The 20,273-nt window shown below is 36.2% G+C and overlaps 1 pseudogene; it reads left to right on the top strand.

Moving 5' to 3' along the window:
* The first annotated feature begins 3,633 nt into the window (after window positions 1-3,633).
* Window positions 3,634-20,273, top strand: part of LOC128527484 (hydrocephalus-inducing protein homolog) — a 77,441-nt pseudogene continuing 60,801 nt past the window's right edge.

The following is a 20,273-nucleotide window of genomic DNA, read 5'->3' on the forward strand; positions in this document are numbered from 1 at the left end:
GTCTGAAGCTGTTGGTGATGCCATGGATGCTCCTGTAGGCTCTGCAGCATGGCAGGAGAGTGAAGATTTACTGGAAAGAGTGAGAGGGATTGCTCACTATATGCTGATGCAATGTTCTAGAACCATTGGGGTCATGGTTGGTACCTAAAAACTAAAGGCCAAGACAACATGTTCTTGATTTTTTAATTTTATTACAGTGAGAGAAATCACACCTCACTATTATCAAAGCTATATTTATTATCAAATTATTTAACTGGAAACATAAATGTAAATAGTTTTACTTTAAATCATGGGAATATAAGACTATGATTCCAACTAAGTGTGCTAAGTGCCTTATGCTGTGTTGCTGCCAGGGGAGGGACGCTGCGCCTCGCCTAAACCAATCGCCTCGGCCAATGTTGTCCAATCGCCTCGGCCGCTTTAAGCGTAGAAATGCGGAAGTGGCGTCAGAGAACCACGGAACGCGGGAATGCTGTCATGGCAACCACCAAACTGACAGTATTGTGAGAACTGAGTGCAAGTTGAATGCAGTGTACTCGTAAGTATATCTATTAAAAAATTTACACGTAGAAAAAAATACATATAATATGTATTCTGTTTTGAATGAATAAGCATGTAGCAAAACAAAACATTTCTCATGTGAAATATATGTATTATCATTAGTATCAAGGTTGTGACGTGTTTACATTAAGATGCTAATTTTATTTCAGCTAGCAAGCCTGAAACTCTCTAAAATCTCTTTCAGTTCAGTTCAGATAGTTCTCTTTCTCTCTCTCTCTCTCTCTCTCTCTCACACACACACACACACACACACACACACAGACGCACACATACACACATACTACCAGTCAAGAGTTTGGACCCACCTTCTAAATCCGTGTCTTTCCTGATTTTTATTTCCTTCCACATGTTAAGATAATGCTCTGTAAAGCCTTCATGACAGATGCTGTAAATTGGTGATTTTGGGGGATTCATTATGGTGCGTGAGGGATGTTGCATATCGAGAAAACTGTTTCAGAATGTTGAAGGTTCGTCCAACTTTTGAAAGGTAATCTATATGACGCTATCCTGTGGTATACACATACAGTGGTGTGAAAAACTATTTGCCCCCTTCCTGATTTCTTATTCTTTTGCATGTTTGTCACACTTAAATGTGTCCGCTCATCAAAAACCGTTAACTATTAGTCAAAGATAAATGCAGTTTTTAAATGAAGGTTTACGTTATTAAGGGAGAAAAAAACCTCCAAATCTACATGGCCCTGTGTGAAAAAGTAATTGCCCCCCTTGTTAAAAAATAACTTAACTGTGGTTTTATCACACCTGAGTTAAATTTCTGTAGTCACCCCAGGCCTGATTACTGCCACACCTGTTTCAATCAAGAAATCACTTAAATAGGAGCTACCTGACACAGAGAAGTAGACCAAAAGCATGCTAGACATCATGCCAAGATCCAAAAAAATTCAGGAACAAATGAGAACAAAAGTAATTGAGATCTATCAGTCTGGTAAAGGTTATAAAGCCATTTCTAAAGCTTTGGGACTCCAGCGAACCACAGTGAGAGCCATTATCCACAAATGGCAAAAACATGGAACAGTGGTGAACCTTCCCAGGAGTGGCCGGCCGACCAAAATTACCCCAAGAGCGCAGAGACAACTCATCCGAGAGGCCACAAAAGACCCCAGGACAACATCTAAAGAACTGCAGGCCTCACTTGCCTCAATTACGGTCAGTGTTCACGACTCCAAAACTGGGCAAAAACGGCCTGCATGGCAGATTTCCAAGGCGCAAACCACTTTTAAGCAAAAAGAACATTAAGGCCCATCTTAATCTTGCTAAAAAACATCTCAATTATTGCCAAGACTTTTGGGAAAATACCTTGTGGACAGACGAGACAAAAGTTGAACTTTTTGGAAGGTGCGTGTCCCGTTACATCTGGCGTAAAAGTAACACAGCATTTCAGAAAAAGAACATCATACCAACAGTAAAATATGGTGGTGGTAGTGTGATGGTCTGGGGTTGTTTTGCTGCTTCAGGACCTGGAAGGCTTGCTGTGATAAATGAAACCATGAATTCTATTGGCTACCAAAAAATCCTGAAGAAGAATGTCCGGCCATCTGTTCGTCATCTCAAGCTGAAGCAATCTTGGGTAATCCAGCAAATCCACCTCTGAATGGCTGAAGAAAAACTAAATTAAGACTTTGGAGTGGCCTAGTCAAAGTCCTGACCTGAATCCTATTGAGATGTTGTGGCATGACCTTAAAAAGGCGGTTCATGCTAGAAAACCCTCAAATTAAGCTGAATTACAACAATTCTGCAAAGATAAGTGGGCCAAAATTCCTCCAGAGCGCTGTAAAAGACTCGTTGCAAGTTATCGCAAACGCTTGATTGCAGTTATTGCTGCTAAGGGTGGCCCAACCAGTTATTAGGTTCAGGGGGCAATTACTTTTTCACACAGAGCCATGTAGGTTTGGATTTTTTTTTCTCCCTAAATAATAAAAACCATTATTTAAAAACTGCATTTTGTGTTTACTTGTGTTATCTTTGACTAATAGTTAAATGTGTTTGATGATCAGAAACATTTTGTGTGACAAACATGCAAAAGAATAAGAAATCAGGAAGGGGGCAAATAGTTTTTCACACCACTCTACACGTGGAAAAAATGTGGTCCTAAAGACATATTTAATAAGCGTGATGGGTAATCACTTAAAGGCTTAGTTCCACCTCAGCTGTGATTTTATTAACAATTCTGATGAGTGATTAAATACGTATATACATTATTTGCAGTAATTACCACACCAGGCACAATTTAAAAAGCGGAAATGATTCCATCTGTAGACCTTTTTTTCCCCTCTTTGCTTACTCAGCAATTCTGAGTTCTTTTATTTTGTACCTTAACCTTAAATGGATGTCTGAATTGACCTTACTATTTTTGTCTGACATATGTTTAACCTACATCCCTAAGAACATTCTGGCCCTAAACTTTCTGGGACATCTGTGCTAAATTATATATAATTGAAACCAAAATAAAAAAAAAATGCCACAGTTCGAAAACATTATATCAGCCCCCCAAAATTAAATCAACTGACTAGCTGAATATACTGAACAACAAAAGTTTTCCCATCAGTGGATTTGTTTCTTCCCTGATGTGGCACAGGTATTTTCTAAGATGACAATACCAGGATTCATTAAATTGTGAAAAAGTGGTTTCAGGAGCATGAGACTTAAATTTGCCACACATCGCTGGGCCACAACTGTTCAGATCCTAATCCCATTGGGAATCTTTGGCATGTGCGGGGAAAAAGCTTTATGCAGTGTTTTCACTCTCTCATCATTAATACAAGATCTTTGAGAGAAATTAATGTGACTCTGAAATAAATGTTAGGACATTGCATAAACGTATTGAAATGATGCCTTGGCCAAAGTGTAAATTGACCCACTGTCCAGGATGTACCCCGCCTTGTGCCCTAAATAGGGACCTCTCTATAGGCTCCTGGCCCTGTGACCCTGTGCAGGGTAAGTGGTATAGAACTTGAATTTAATTAATTAATGTAATTAACTTTGGTCTGTCTGTCTGCATCTTAAAAATCAGGTAAAGAACAGGTGACTTTATGGTGCTGCCCTCTAAAAAAATCAAGTTTCACACTCAGCTGTACATACGTTGTCTCTAAAGATGTCAGAAGGATTTAAGACTAAAGCATCACCACCAAGGCATCCCAAGCTGGTTAAACATGAGGACAAAGCCAAAAAGGTGTGTAAGTAGTGATAAAGGTGTCTCCAGTAAAAACAGCATTAACAGAGCTAAATAATGCTCTTATTGATCTTTGTAGCTAAATGAAATCAGCTCACTGTTTAAATTATAAATGCGATATTTGTACTTTTATTATGGGCAAAACAGAGCATGGACAAGCTTAGTATCAATAAATTAATTTGCAATAATAATGTAGTCTCTTTAGGTATATTCATATACAGTACATCCTTATAAATATCCTGAACATTTACACCACTTCATCAGTGTTATGGATGTGACATTAAATGTTTTTTTGCAAACTGAGAATCTTAAAAACAACTGCAGAGAAAATAAAAATTTTACCATGAAAGAAACTTGAATGACACAAAACGTAGATTTGAAAATGTTTGTAATTTTTTGGAATAAATTATTTAAAAAAAAAACTGACATTATGGATGTGACCAAGTGAACTAGCATGGACACGTGTTTTTAATAGACTCCAAAGCAGTTTATTAAAAACACATCTTTATGATAGTTCACTCAGTCAGGGACTGAATACCATTAAGAAATTTGTTAAAACCAGTAATATATTATTGCCATTTAAGTATTTTAAGTATACTATAAAACCAGTAGCGAAAGCAAGCCAACAAAAACTCCTAAATTATGACAAGTAACAAGATTATGACAGAAGATAATGACAGATTAACAAGATTATAACAGAAGAAATGCTGTTATATACAGTAAAGCGGCTTATACAAAGAGTAATGCTGTTATATACAGTAAAGCGGCTCATACAATGAGTAATGTGAATGCACAGGTAATGTTTGCCCTGTTCCATTTATTCCATTTATAGTAGGTCTTGTTTGCAATGATTGCAACATGCAATGAATGCAATGAATTGAACATGAATTAATGTACAGTATTTAGTGTTCATAAAGGAACTCACTGTGGCTTATGTCGTTTTAGCTATCTCCATCTGTATATGCACATGAAATGTCCCAGACTACAGAGGAAAGATTAACTAACACATGTAGGATGTACCCACCTCGCATTCTGCAGCTTTTAGACATGAGTGACACGACAGACCACAAGGTACAGTAAAGCACAAGTCAACTACTGTAACTGTTTTAGCCGTTCTAATGCCGTTATGGTGTAAAACCTGGTTGCAATTATACCTTTATTTTTTACAAATATGCAAGACAGTTTTGATTTTGGCTGTATAGATGTTTTAAATAGGATATTGACTGAGTGTGGTATTTAAGTAGGACAATGTTTGGAGGTTGCAAGCATACATCGTACCACTGAGTAACTTTTTAATCTTTTTTTCTCACTCAGTATGTACTTGATCAAAATAAGTTAAATCAAGGGGAAGGGTTTAAGGAAATGGTGGTCATAAAAATCATGTTTATGTTCACATTTTAGTGAGTGGAGTCTTTTTGTTTTGTTCCTAGTCTTCTGCTGTAGATGTGGACCAGCCTTTTTTTCAGCCTTACCCGTCTGAGATTGTGTTTCAGAACTACCTGCCCTTTGAGACGTATGAAGTGCCACTGGTATTGCGCAATAACGACAAGGTGACTTCAATAAGTTATGAGTTCTCAGCTGCAGTCTGCAGAAATAAATTGACTGTACACTTCACTGTGTGGAGTACTCCTTCTAAAAATAATCTCTGTTAAAATATATCTTTATAAATGAAAATTAAGTGAATACCATAACAAACATTTAAATTGCCAGGAATATATTTTCTCTTCTAAAACCTAGGAAGAGAGTTATCAGCATGTGAGATTGCTCTAGATTTGGTCTACTGAAAGCAACTATCCAACCTGAAAGACACCAGGGAGATTTATCCGATGTATTACACCCGACAGAGCTCTAAAAAGACTACTGATAGAAACTACAGTAGGAATGCCTCTGTACTATCCAAACTAAAAAATAAAAAGCCTTACATAGAAAGATATAAAAGAGACTTATTCTGCACTATACCTACAGCTTGGAGAAAACAAGACATAACAGCTACATGATCCATCACATTATGGGACTAAGTAAAAAGAAGAAGTGCAATGTATCTTCAGTGATACTACTCTGTAGTCTCTTTTTTTTTCTAAGCCTGCCTTTAACCATTTAAGAGGATAGCATAGTCCCAAACCTGGTGTAAATGATATATATATCTTTTTTTGCAATTAACATTCATTAATTTTTTTTCATATCAAAACCACAAAAAAGCTAATTTGTGATAATAACACACCTGAGTAAGTACTTATATCTTCCAGTTCATTTGCAAATATATTAGAGAGCAAATACACCCAAAACAATAAAACAAAAATATCTGGACTATCCAAGCTTAACGTCTAACAACATTTCATGCGTTGGCAGTCATCGGGTTTCAACTGGTTTTCAAAACCTTTGAACTTCCAACTTGCTTGGTCTACTCATGGTAAACTGTAAAGGTCTTGAGTAAGGCTAAAGCAGAAAATGGCACATGAATGACATAATTGAATTAACATTTTAAAGAGCATAATACATAACATAAATACACATTTGTTCATATCCAAGGATTGTGACTTGATATGGGTTCCCTCACTTCGTGCAGATCCCTCACCTGGTGAAGGTGGTTGAAGATGACTCCCAGTATTTCAAAGTGGTGAGCCCAGTAGATGTATGCAACAAAGTGGCCCCAGGCATGACATCCACTTTTACAGTTTTATTCACCCCACATGAAAACAAGGTAAACTTGTTATTTGTGCTTTCATTTCCATGTGACCGTGTGACCACGTAATACAGCAACACTAAAAATTAAGGCTGATAAAAGGAAACCAGATTGTAAATAATACTAATTACAAAGATGTGCTAAGACTTTACTTGTTTTATTTAATCATTTCTTGCTGTATTTAACAATATTGGGTTAATAGTCATAAGACCTGAAAAACATCTGAGTGGGTTGGTGTTTCTGTTGAATTTGAATGTAGCCCTTGACTCAATTAGAAAGTGACTTGTTTGAAATATGACTCAGTTCGAAATGGAAATTAAAAAAAATAATAATAATAAATTTAAACGTATGCACACACATGACACTTCAGGCTAATAAAGTATATTCATTTTTTATTTTCATGGTAGGTTCTAAGCCTATTCTGGCGACCTTAGACTGGACACCTTGAATAGGACACTAGTCCAACCCAAGGCAAAAGTCAGATTACAGTAGTATTCACAGAGAAAACCTTGAGGTTTTAGCATTTTCAATCCTAAATATATTTTAAACGATTTTAGAAAAGAAAAGAAATGCTGAAATCTTGAAATCAGATGTATGTGATTAATTTTATTTTGTATGTGATTATTTGTATGTGATTTATTTTATTTTGATGTCATAATATAAAACAACCTCATGTAACTTAGTTTTTTTTTTTTTGTTGATAGGACTATGTCCACCGGATAATCTATATGACAGAGAGGGAGACATTTGAGGTGCCCGTCCGGGCAATAGGGCCGCGTGCCATCTTAGACTTTCCAGATGAGCTACACTTTTCTCAGTGTCCTGTCAAGTGTTTATCTCAGAAATTCCTTCTGATATGCAATATTGGAAACTGCGAGGCCAAATTTCAGCTCAGCACACAGAAGTAAGTACACACTATTGTAAAGTGAGTGAGTGGTTGCTTAATGCTTTTTTGTTTGCATATGTGTGTTGATTTTTGTACCTATTTTCTTTTCCTCGTAGGCCATTTTCTGTAGAACCATCAGTAGGGACCCTTAGTGTTGGAGATAGCATGCAAGTGACTGTTGAATTTCTTCCCAGAACTACCGGAGACCACAGCCAACAACTACTTCTCCACTATCACACAGGTTCAGTACTTACATCTGTACTCTGCTTCCATTAATGCTGCTCGATTACAGTGAATTTAACTCTACTGTTACATAGTTTTGGGATTATAATAATTATTAATATATGCCAAATATGGCAAGCATATTTTTAACAAACATATAATCAACTAAAAAAATCAAATAAAATGAATTGGGTTTTTTTCCCCCACTTAATTTAGCTTCAAATAAAGTGAGATTGAACTGGGTTATCTGCTTTTGATTGTCACCATGGCATTGGTTGTTATCCCTAAATCACCCCTGTGGCTAATGTGGTAAAACATGTCAAATCCCTTTTGCAGACAGGTTAAAAAAAACAACAACACAGCATTTGCACCTATTATGGTCATTATTGTTATTGTGCTTTGCACAAATTGGTTTTAATGGACTGCTTAATGAAAAGACAATCTATTCTAACATTTCCTTGTTGCATTTCCTTTTAATGGTTTCAAACAAAATGATAGCAATGTGGGAGGCTGGTTGTATGCATTAAAATATGCCCTGTATAAATAGCATTTAAGGGTTTAAAAGTCATGAGCTAATGTTACAAATCATTTTGCTTTATTTATTTATTTATTTATTTATTTACTTTTATATTTGTTTGTTTGCTTGCTTTATTTTTATTTGGATTTTTAGTAAACAGTATTGCATAAGGGTTCAGCATAGATTTTAGGACAACCTAGCTAGTGTATGTCACTAAGCTCCATAATCATCCATAATCATCCACAATTCTAACGCGTTTTGGATTTCACATCTTTCTAACTGTGCATTGAGCACAAAAATGATGGCGTTGCAGTCTTTCTGTGAAGTGATGCATACTAAATTGTTCATAGCTAGTCTTTATAGAGACTGATCCAGTTTTGAATTCTTCCTGACTGCTTTGCTGTTTTTGTTTTCATGGTGCAGTGAAATATGTATGAGAAACAGAGATACGCCATTCTTTTTTGCACCATTGCTCTTTAAACCAGCACTAGTAAGCCAGGAAAATGTGTACTCTTCTTACATTGAGAGCTTTTTTACTTGAACAGTTTACTTTTTTTTTAGGGAAACTTCAGTACCCATCCCTCATACTCTTACCAACCACAGTCCACAGTAATTAAATATATACCTTTCTATTAAAATAATATTTTACAAATACCAACTTGGAATGTTTTTCACATTTATTTACTATATGGTCAAACATATGTGGCTACCTGACCATCACACCCATATGTATATAGACCTTTTCTAAAGTTTTTCCACAAAGTTGAAAGCATAAAATTATACGCATTGTATAATGTATGTATGCTGCAGCATTAAATTTGTTCCTCGGTAGAACCAAGTGACCTAACTATGTTTCAGCATGACAGTACTCCTGTGCACAATGTAAATTCATTAAAGACATGGTTTGCCAACACTGGTGCGGAAGAACTAAAATGGCCTAAGTTGATCCCTAAACCAAAGCCTACAGGACAATTCTGGTATGAATTTGAATGCCTACTGCACCTCACGCCTTCTCACCCAACATGAGTGCCTAACTTCAATTCTTATTTTAATACCTAGTTAGAAAAGCGACTTTAAAGAGTGGATTAGATCTAAAATGAGATGTTCAAAAAGTACATACAGTATGGGTTTGATAGTCAGATGTTTACTATGACATCAGCCCTATGTCACCAAAAAAGTGTGAAGGGCCCTATTGTTTTATTTATTTAAGGTTTATCAGAATTGGTTTTGGTATGGCATGTATTATATCATTGCTTTGCTTTTGACTTTTTTTTTTGGAAACTCCATCCAAATTATAGTAATCTTTCAGTGGTCAGTTTTGTAAAGTTCATTTCAAATGTATAGCCACCATATAATTTAATGGCAGATAGCACATACTTTGACATTATAATCTGGGTAGGACAGGCTTTGCAGGCCCGCAAAACAGGGTACCATGCACCATGTCTGACACTAGGATAGAAATATCTAACAATTTTGACCTTGTTGATACATTTATGTTGCAATGATGGCTTTTCCAAAATTAATTAAAGACACAATGGAATGCTTACTGATTTAAGATTAGTATTAAGTGTAGGAATTAATTAGATACATTAATATTTATGTAAGTGGCAGGGGTATGTGTGCTTGTGTGTGTGCGCGCTTTCTACCATTTACCTGTGTCAGCTCTGTGCTGACTGTCAATTATGTTACAGTAAGTCTCATTTTTCACAACCCCATTTTTTTCCCAGTCTTTTTTTCACAAGTAACTTTATCTGTTTTACTAATTGAACATCACTGTTGATAAGTTTGCTTGGAGCAAAATAGATTATCCAGCTCCTTTTGTTCCTGTTCTGCTAAAATTTGGTTTATCTACAGAGATGATGCAATAAGAGCAGTGCAGAATGTAGTATGTTACTGTGAATCTGACTAGGCTGTTGTCATTTACTAATGTAAAGCAGTGGCAGTGAGAGAGAGAGAGAGAGAGGGAGGGAGAGAGAGAGAACATAGAAAAATGCTGTACAGAAAAAAATCATATGTTTCTTTCTTTATGATATGCATTTTATATCAAACTATTATTAGTCAAATTATATGGTTGCTCTTTGCTTTGCTGTAAGTTGATAATTAAAAAAAGTTTTGCTCCTGAAAATCTTTTAGTAACAGCTGTGTAAATGTGAATACTTAGGTGTTCTGTATTCTGCTTTTAAAACAACTTTGCTATGTTGTTTGAACATCTATTATCAAAGAGTGGGAAAAACATGCACACAAGGGTGAGGTTACATTGCAATTGATACCCAACCATCCCCAGTGGGCGTCAAGTGATCGTTTTCCAGGTCTCTGGTGACCTGCCTATTTGCGTCTAGGCCTCTAAAGAGTGCAGCCATGAGAAAGAACCATGGTGATTTCTTATTGATTTCATAATAGTAAAAATAAATACACTCATATAAATGCAATCATTTTTAAAACAGAAAAAAATCACACTGCTTTAAAGGATCATTTGATCAGCTGAAGATGATTTTATTGACAAAAGCTTTCATTTGCCGTTTTTTGTAACGGGGCCTCTGAGCATCTGTCTATTGAGTGCTAGAAGGCCTGACTCCTGCTCAAGGGTAATACTGAATTCAAGAGAAAATTTTAAAAATGATAAATATATATATAAAAAAAAACATCTACACTATGTACACCATATTAGCCCTTTAGGGACATTAAGGGGAAAAGTTGGTGTTTATTTCTTATATATCCTTTCACCAGCTATGTCACCACACATTAAACCCTGCCCTGGGTTGTTCATTTGAATACTCTCTACGTTGTGTGCTGAGCTGTGAGTGTGTTTTCACTCATTGTTTTGCTAGGTCAGGGTATCTGCTCAAGCATGAAGCTGCTGCTTTGAATGTAGCCAAATGAGAAAAAAATCAGTCAAAATCCTGAAATAATTTACATACTCTGCTCCTGACCTGGGCCCATGCTTTGAATTTTTTTTTGACTGTTGTTGCCTGCTGTGGAGTCATGTGACCAAATGCCTCTAGAGAGCACTTGTTTAAAAAGATAATTAAGTGGTAGTCCAATAGTGCCACCTTGGTGTCCATATAGAAACCCTGTACTTGTCCCTTTAAAGCATTTATATTTTACATAAACAAACACTGCTGAGTACACATGGTATTTATCAAATTGAATCAGTAACTTCGTAGCTAGTCTAGCTATGTAAAACTCCAGTGTATTCTTAAGTTCATTTTAAAAGTGAATAATAAACCAAAGTGATCTGTCTTTGTTCATTTATAGGAGAAGACGTTCATGTTCATTTGTATGGAGCCTCCACAAATATCAGTGTAATGCTGGATAAAAACTCGCTGTTAATGGAGAAGACCTATATCAATATGGCGAACCAGCGTGCAGTGGCTATCCTGAACAGAAGTGACTCCATTGTGCATTTCCAGTGGAAAAACTTTGCCACTGAGGTGGAGGAGGAACAACATAGACTAAGGTCTAATTAGTTTGACTAAAGCAATGTTAATAGATTCTCAGAATACCAGACTTTTTCTTTTTGCTAGTTTAGGTTAACCCCTTAATTCCTACGTAGATTATCATTAAAAACAAAAAACAGCATATGTTACTGGAATTATATTCAATACAGTATGCCATCCGGCAAAGAAAATACAAAACATAACACGTTTAGAAAAAATATATATTATGTTTGGTATGATCATATGTTTGAATTAGCATAGGCTAGTCATTATAATTATCGCAGCAGATCACAAAGGTGTGAGCCTGTGTTATACAGATAATATTATCCACTGAACCAGAATCAGTCAAATTAAGTTTAAGTATGTGGGATATTGAGGTGAGCTTACAGTAGCTTAATGTCCACAGCAACTGTACAGTTTGTGTGTTTTATAAATACAGTACATTAAATTTCTAGATTATTCAATACTTTCTAAAGAATATTATTTATTAAGTACCTTGGATTATTCAGTAACTATAGAAAAATATATATGAAAGACCTGTAGTTTAAAGTATGAGCAATAGCAATTTAAACCTTTGCCATGGGTTGGTGGTTTGGTTTATTTTAAAACAATTTACTGTACATTGTCTTGTTAAATTGTGCAAAAATTATTTGTCTTTCGACTGTTCCCTTTCAAGGGGTTGCCACAAGGAATCATCTGCCTTCATCTAACTTTATCCACTGCATCCTCTTCTCTCACACTAACTATTTTCATGTCCTCTTTCACTACATCTATAATTCTTCTCTTTGGTTTTCCTCTAGACCTCCTGTCTGGCAAAGTGCTAAAATTAAGCAAACAGTATCTAAAGAATATCTATTAGAAAAGAGCCCCAATTAAAGGAGATGCTCTACCTTAAAGAAGCAGTCATGAATATCAAGTATTTAATTTTTTAATCTGAACCTCTAAATCATTGTTCTGTTCTTTACCTCTCTCCCTTCCATTTAGGTTCTTTTCCAATCTACAACAAGGGGATGATGAGGAGGAGATGCAGCATTTTTTAACAGAATGTGGTGCTGACCCGAGTCACCGAGACCACCTCTCTATGCTGTCACGCACCTTCCAGCACAGACGCAAACAGCTTCCTCAGGACAGTCTGGCTTTCAGTGACCAGAACATCATCATAGAACCACAGGTGTCTAATAGACAAACACAAACACACACAAACACACACACACACACACACACACACGCACACACACACACACACACACACACACACACACACACACACACACACACACACACATACACACACACGCACACACACACACACATACACATACACACGGCCAGGCCAAAAAAAAAAAAAAGTTTTTACTTTAGGGAATGTGGTGGCCAATTCATTGTGAAAATGATTCTTCATGGTCCTCTCACAATTTGAATCTTGGAATATGTTTGTGCCATCCGGAAACTCTATTGATGTGATTAACCGGGTTATTCAGTACATTCAGGTCATTAGCTGACTTTATTTTATTGATGTGTACCATTGCTGAGCCTAGACCTGACCAACCTAATCAACTCCATATCATACTCTCCTTCCAGAAGCTTTTACAGTAGCCACTATACGTGATGGGTGCTCCAGTTCCAGTAGCTAATTCCAAATCCCCATTGCTGTTTCCTTTGTTTGATGCAGCCCAATAAATTGACCTTTCTAAAATGGCAACCCATTTTTGGCCAGGCAGTGTGAATACACAAACACATATACAGTATACACACATGTACAGTATACTGTATATACACGTGTGTGAGTGTTTGTAAAAACATCGCAGTAGTTCAACTTCAACTTGTTAATTTACAAAACATTATACAGGTATTAATATCACTAGTACTATTTTACAGACCCAACCCACATAGCAAAACCTTCCTTTTTCTATTTACACAGGTTTTTCGTAAACATATAGACATTTGCATAAATACGGTGCGTATACTATAAAGTTCTTAAGAGGTAAAAGTTACATTATTAACCACTCAATCCCATTGTTAATATATCTTTATTAAGTTCTTTCTACAATTTGCTATGATTGCATCCTTACCAGACTTTTTTTTCCTTCAGAGTTTAGCTGAAGAATCTGTTTTGAAATTCAAAATTTCAAACAAATATACCTAGCCCCTCCCATCAGTGTTGCTTTCAAAGCCATGCCTCTAAAACAAATACGTATGTGCTGCCTAGGCTAGTACACCTGAATTATAATGTCGCAGGCAGAGCTTACTGAACTGAAAGGCAAATAGACAATTCCCCCTGTACTGATTGGTTGGATCAACAACATTTTACCTATCAAGCAAAACTAATCATTGTTATGCAATCCATTGTGCATATTGTATATCTTATTTTTTCATTCTTTCTCATAAAATAAAATGTTGCAGTAAAAACCCCACCATTATTACTACAACAGTATTATCTACATTTTAACAAGGGTTTTAAAACAGCAGCTTTTTAAAGGTACCGTTCTCATATTCTTCCAAATGTTTTTGCTGAAGGAAATCTGTTATGTTGCCACATTTTAATTGGTTTTATACAGACTTTACAAATCACATTTTTTTATTTTATGCAACACATTTAATACTAGTTAACTATTAAACTAGTTATGTTTAACATAATGTGTATCTTTACTTTGATTTGCAGTGAGCTTACAAGCACCCAAGCTGGTATAATGCTTTTTCCATATAAGTCACTTGGCTTTTATCTTATCCTCCTATAGAGAAACCAAATAGCTATTTCATGCAGAAATCACTTCATTTTCTGTGTACAGATCATATCATATCATACTCTTATGAGGGACTCCCTGAAAATATTTAAATGAGTTAATTTTTTTCAAGGAATTAGGAATTTGTCTAGAATATATTTGTAGGCGTTGGCATTCCCTTCACTGTGTATAGCCCTAACCTTAGCCCCAATTAACACCTTTGTGATTAACTGGAATGCTGACTGCACCCCAGGCCTTCCTGCCACCTAAGTGCCTGACCTCTTTAGCACTCTTTTGACTAAATGATCACAAATCCTAACAGACATAATCTAGCGGAAAGCCTGTTATTCTTATTATTAATAAAAAGATTTTCATGACAGCTAACCTGACAAACCTTTGAAAATATAATGCACAGACCTGCCTAAAGCCTGTAATGTTTGTGTACCAAGTGAATAGTGATGAATAGTGATGAATGTTGTTATCTATCTTTACCTGTTTGGCATTTTTTCTCTATTTTTCTCAAACACACAAGACAACTAATGTTTGTTAAAAGTCACTACACATTCTTTTTAAAAAGCTTTGAAATGTTACAAGCACTGGTTTTGCTGCATTTGTTACCCATGATGCACTTTACTGTACTTGTTTCAAAATAAAATGAATAAATGAATTATTTTATCTATCTATTTTATCAGATAAATAATTCTACAACAGATTCATGCGGTTGCTTTATGTACAAGAGACATAAGATACTTGTGTAGTGTGTTGTACGCTGGTGCGTTCATTTTGGCTGCATGGTTGGCCCCTACATCTCATTCTCCAAATGAGATTTCTGGAATCGGTTATAACCTTATGAATCCAAAGGCATTGGGTTGTCCTCAAAGGCTTGCATACCCTGAAAGAAATTGTTAAAGTTGACCAAGGCCAGGTTGACCCTCCAAAGGCTATGCCAGAAAAAGATGAAGGTTCTGGAGCAGCCAGAGAGGGCATAGAGTGCATAGTCTCCTGATCTCACTTTAGGGAGATCTCAAATATGCAGTTCATGCAAGACAACCAAATCATTTACAGGAAGAAGATGGGCAGCTATACCACCTGAGAGAATTTAGGACCTCCTGCACATTTATTACAAAATCCTCCATACCAACATTAATGCTAAAGGGGGCAATACACAATATTAAGAACTAACTGTGTGCAAACTAAAAAAAGGGATTATTTTCTCATTTTCTTTGTCATATTTTGTTTGACGATTGTACTATTCAGTTATGCTTTACATATGAAATTAAGTCTTAAAAAAATAGTTTTGCCTTCTCACTCATGTTTTCTTTAAAAAAATGGTACACATCTTGCAAATTCTCCAGATTTATACCAATTTTTTGGTATAAAAAGTTTGCTAAACTGCTTTTAGATCTTTGTTTCAGTTGTTTCTGTGATGTACTGAAATATAATTACAAGCACTTCATACGTTTCAAAGGCTTTTATCGACAATTACATGACATTTATGCAAAGAGTCAGTATTTGCAGTGTTGGCCCTTCTTTTTCAGGACCTCTGCAATTCGACTGGGCATGCTCTCAATCAACTGCTGGGCCAAATCCTGACTGATAGCAACCCATTCTTTCATAATCACTTTTTGGAGTTTGTCAAAATCTGGGGAGTTTCCAGGCCATGGACCCAAGCCACTTAGTTATCACTTTTGTCTTATGGCACAGCCCCGTCATGCTGGAAAATGCATAGTTCTTCACCAAACTGTTGTTTGATTGTTGGAAGAAGTTGCTGTTGGAGGGTGTTTTGGTACCATTCTTTATTAATGGCTGTGTTGGGGCAAAATTGTGTGAGCCCACTCCCTTGGATAAGAAGCAACCCCACACATAAATGGTTTTAGGATGCTTTACTGTTGGCATGACACAGGACTGATAGTAGCACTCACCTTTTCTTCTCCGGACAAGCCTTTTTCCAGATGCCCCAAACAATCGGAAAGAGGCTTCATCGGAGAATCTGACTTTGCCCCAGTCCTCAGCAGTCCATTCATCATACTTTCTGCAGAAGATCAATCTGTCCCTGATGTATTTTTTTGGAGAGAAGTGGCTTCTTTGCTGCCCTTCTCGACACCAGGCCATCTTCCAAAAGTCTTCACCTCTCTGTGCGTGCAGATGCGCTCACACCTGCCTGCTGCCATTCCTGAGCAAGCTCTGCACTTGTGGCACAACGATCTCGCAGCTGAATCCTCTTTAGAAGACAATCCTGGCGCTTGCTGGACTTTCTTGGACGCCCTGAAGCCTTCTTAACAAGAATTGAACCTCTTTCCTTGAAGTTCTTGATGAATTGTTGATGTAGGTGCAATCTTAATAGCCACAATATCCTTGCCTGTGAAGCCATTTTTATGCAACGCAATGATGGCTGCATTTCTTTGCAGGTCACCATTGTTAACAATGGAAGAACAATGATTTCAAGCATCACCCTCCTTTTAACATGACTGTCATTTTAACCCAATCAGCCTGACATAATGAGCTCCATCCTTGTGCTCGTCAACATTCTCACCTGAGTTAACAAGACGATTACTAAAATGATCTCAGCAGGTCCTTTAATGACAGCAATGAAAGTGGAAAGTTTTTTGGGGGATTAAGTTAATTTTAATGGCAAAGAAGGACTGTGCAATTCAAAAAAAGTTTACATTATACTGGCTTGCAAAAGTATACCCCGACCCTGCTGTAAACTTCTCCACAACTTCATCCCTAAACTGTCTGGTGTGTTTCTTGGGCTTCATGATGCTGTTTGTTCACTAACTTTCCCTAATAAACCTCTAAGGGCTTCACAGAACAGCTGTATTTTTACTGAGATTAAATTACACATGTAGGCTCTATTTACTAATTAGGTGACTTATGAAGGCAATTTGTTTCACTGAACTTTAGAAAAGGGGACCAAATACACATGTAGACCACACGTTTCAGATATTTGTAAATATATATATATTATTATAATTATAAGAATTTCCTTTTTCTTCCATTTTACAATTATGTGCCACTTTGTGATGGTCTACGTAAAACCCCAATAAAATAAATTTACGTTTGTCGTTGTAACATGACAAAATGTGGAAAAGTTTAAAGGGTATAAATACTTTTGTCCGTTTGTGCCCATTTAACAAACTTCTGACTCAAATAAAACACGCATAAAATGTTCTATAGCAGCTTCTAAAACTTTCTCATTTCGTCATTTTGCAATCAGTCTGTTCATTTCTACACATTAAAGAACTATCATGGGCCCAGAATCAGTTAATAGTCAAAGACTGGAAAATGGTTGTCTTTTTTATATCCTTTAACCTTCTGGTTTAAATGAACAATGATAAACTCAGAGAGTCTTGCCTTGTTTGATACGATTGCAACCTGGTATGGTTTTCTGCTGTTGTAGCCCATCCACCATAAGCTCTGGTGTATTGTGCACTCTCTGCTTACCTCTATGTGTTACTCTCTGATGCCTTTCTGTTCACCATCGTTTTAAAAAGTTCTTAGATATGTTTATTCCTGTCAGCTTAAACCTATCTGCTCATTCTCTTCTGGTTGCTCTTATTAATTATTAATTTTTGCAAATTAATAATGCAAATCCTCTACTCAAAGATTGTTGTTCTCACAGTATGTTGTGTAAAATGCTGATTAAATTCACAGAAATCAAACTTTAAAGTGGTGTCCATATTTTTTTGGTAGGTATGTTATGTTTGGATGAATCAATGGTTTTGTCTTCTGTGGTTTTGTGGTCCTTGATTACAGTGACAGATCTGTCTGAGTGGTTTAATCTACTCTTACATTCCCTTCCTTTATAAAACCTTAATTAGTTCACTCACTGCATTTGGAAAGAAAGGGAGTGGACATACCCTTGAAACACCGATGTCTCACATTTCGTACAACATTTTCATGCTCTTGAAAATTACCCTCCCATACAGAAGGTGACTATATGCAGAGTTGAATGCATTTAAAGTCCACATTAAATCCTCCTGATTTTTAGTCAAGCAGAGTGAAAAGAGTATTATGGTTAAGTTACTGTATGTCTGAATTGCTTACAGGAGGGGGACATCTGGCCAAACTGCACAGCTGAAATCGGCATCATCTTCAAACCCCTAGAAGCCAAACTTTACCAACACACCATATACTGTGAAGTCACAGGTACTGGTTAGCCTAATAAATGCTGTAATATTAAAAATATTTTAACTGTGTAACAAATATCATTAAGTTGTCTATTTCTTTTACAGCCGGTTGTTTAGTAATTTGCATGTGTGTATTTAAACCCATCTGTCACTGAATACCTCACATTTGCCTTAGGTTGGCTGAGGTTTCCAGGGAGGGACTAGGGACATAAGAAAATGTTTTTTTAGCACAAATAAAAATAATAGCTACTGTAAAAGTGGACCTATTCTTTCATTCTTTATTATTTTTAAGGCTTATTTTTCACCTAACAGAGTTTGAGATGTTTGTATTTCACATTAAAGAATGCTTTGATCTATAGATGACTTTACTGATTTTCATAGGGTACTTTATGAGATCCTGTTTTGTTTTACAGCTGGTTGTAATTCATGCATTTTTCATATATTTTAATAGTGATTGGTTTTAATTAGATTTTTTTAAAGCTTTGGTAAGCTTTTAATAAAGTGATATGCTATGCAAATGTTAATCAAACCAGCAAGAGTAAGAGGTGACTGAGCAAATATTTGTTGCTACATAAACCACTTTATTGCTTTAACACAACATTTGTATTATGATTGTCCCTATGCAGGCAGAGAGTCACGTTTGCCACTGCATATAAAAGGAGAAGGCCTAGGCCCCAAACTGCAGTTAAACGTTAATGTGCTGGACATTGGCAGCATTTTTGTTGGCTCAAAGCACAGCTATGAGGTAGGAGTAAGCACACTACTGTTCTTGCAAAAGTCATTTCTAGCAATAGCTTAAATACCACTAAGACCTCAGTATTTTGTATTTTAAATAAATAAATAAAATAAATAATAAACAAATAAAAATTATTATTATTATTATTATTATTATTATTGTTTCATGTGCTATTGTTCCATTTGGTATTGATGCTGTTTACTCTGAGAATGCTTTATAGAAAATGAGAAAATTATAAAAGACATATAGTGGGTCCATAAATTTTAGAACAATTACAATTACAACAAAGGTTTTCGGCACTGCCTGAAGTTTGTAATCCATTTGCTTTCCGAGGCCTGAATGAAGCAATATGAAGCAGTTTCATATCAGTTTTGCAGCATTTGGCTGAATCTGAGCAGAGAGTATAGCCCTATACACTCATCCTACAATCATACAATTCATCCTGCTATTTTTTATCAGCAGTCAGGTCATCAATAAACACCAGTGAACCGATTCCATTGGCAACCATATACCCTTATGATATAACATTTGCTCCACCATGTTTGACAGATGATGTGGTATGCTTTGGATAATGAGCTGCTTCTTTCTTTCGCTATGCTTTTCTTTTCCCATAATTCTGGTACAAGTTAATTTTTGATTTCATCAGTCCAAAGAATCTGGCAAAAAAAATTCTGCAAAGACTGTTCTGGCCTTTTTGTCATTGAGCATTACCAGTTAGTTGGATTCTTGTTATGAAATGTCTGTGTCATCTGTTGACTAAAGACTTGACAATGACTCCCCTACCTCCTCAAGATGTGTTCTGCACTGGGCTTTAGTTGTCTTGGGTGGGTTTCCAGTCTTTTTGCTGTTGCTGAGCTTGCCACTTAATTATTTCTTTTTATGGATATTCCAAACTGTTGTATTGGCCTCTTTAATGTTTTTGCTAACTCTCTAAAGGGTTTAATTTGTTTTTTCAGCCAAATGATGGCCACCTTCACTTACAGTACATAGATATCTCTTAGAAACTTATGTTGAGAGTTCGAGTTAATGGCTACCAAATGAAAATGTTATACTCAGAACCATATCCAGGCTATTGATTAGTCAGGATATTAGTCACGCCACATTTCCACGTGTTGCAGCTGTCAGGAACAGGCCACATCTGGAAATCCTTATGTGTGTGTATGGGCATGGTTGTAATTGCTGAATGCCACA

This window comes from Clarias gariepinus, chromosome 7 (genome assembly GCF_024256425.1).
Source record: "Clarias gariepinus isolate MV-2021 ecotype Netherlands chromosome 7, CGAR_prim_01v2, whole genome shotgun sequence".
Classification (NCBI taxonomy): Eukaryota; Metazoa; Chordata; class Actinopteri; order Siluriformes; family Clariidae; genus Clarias; species Clarias gariepinus.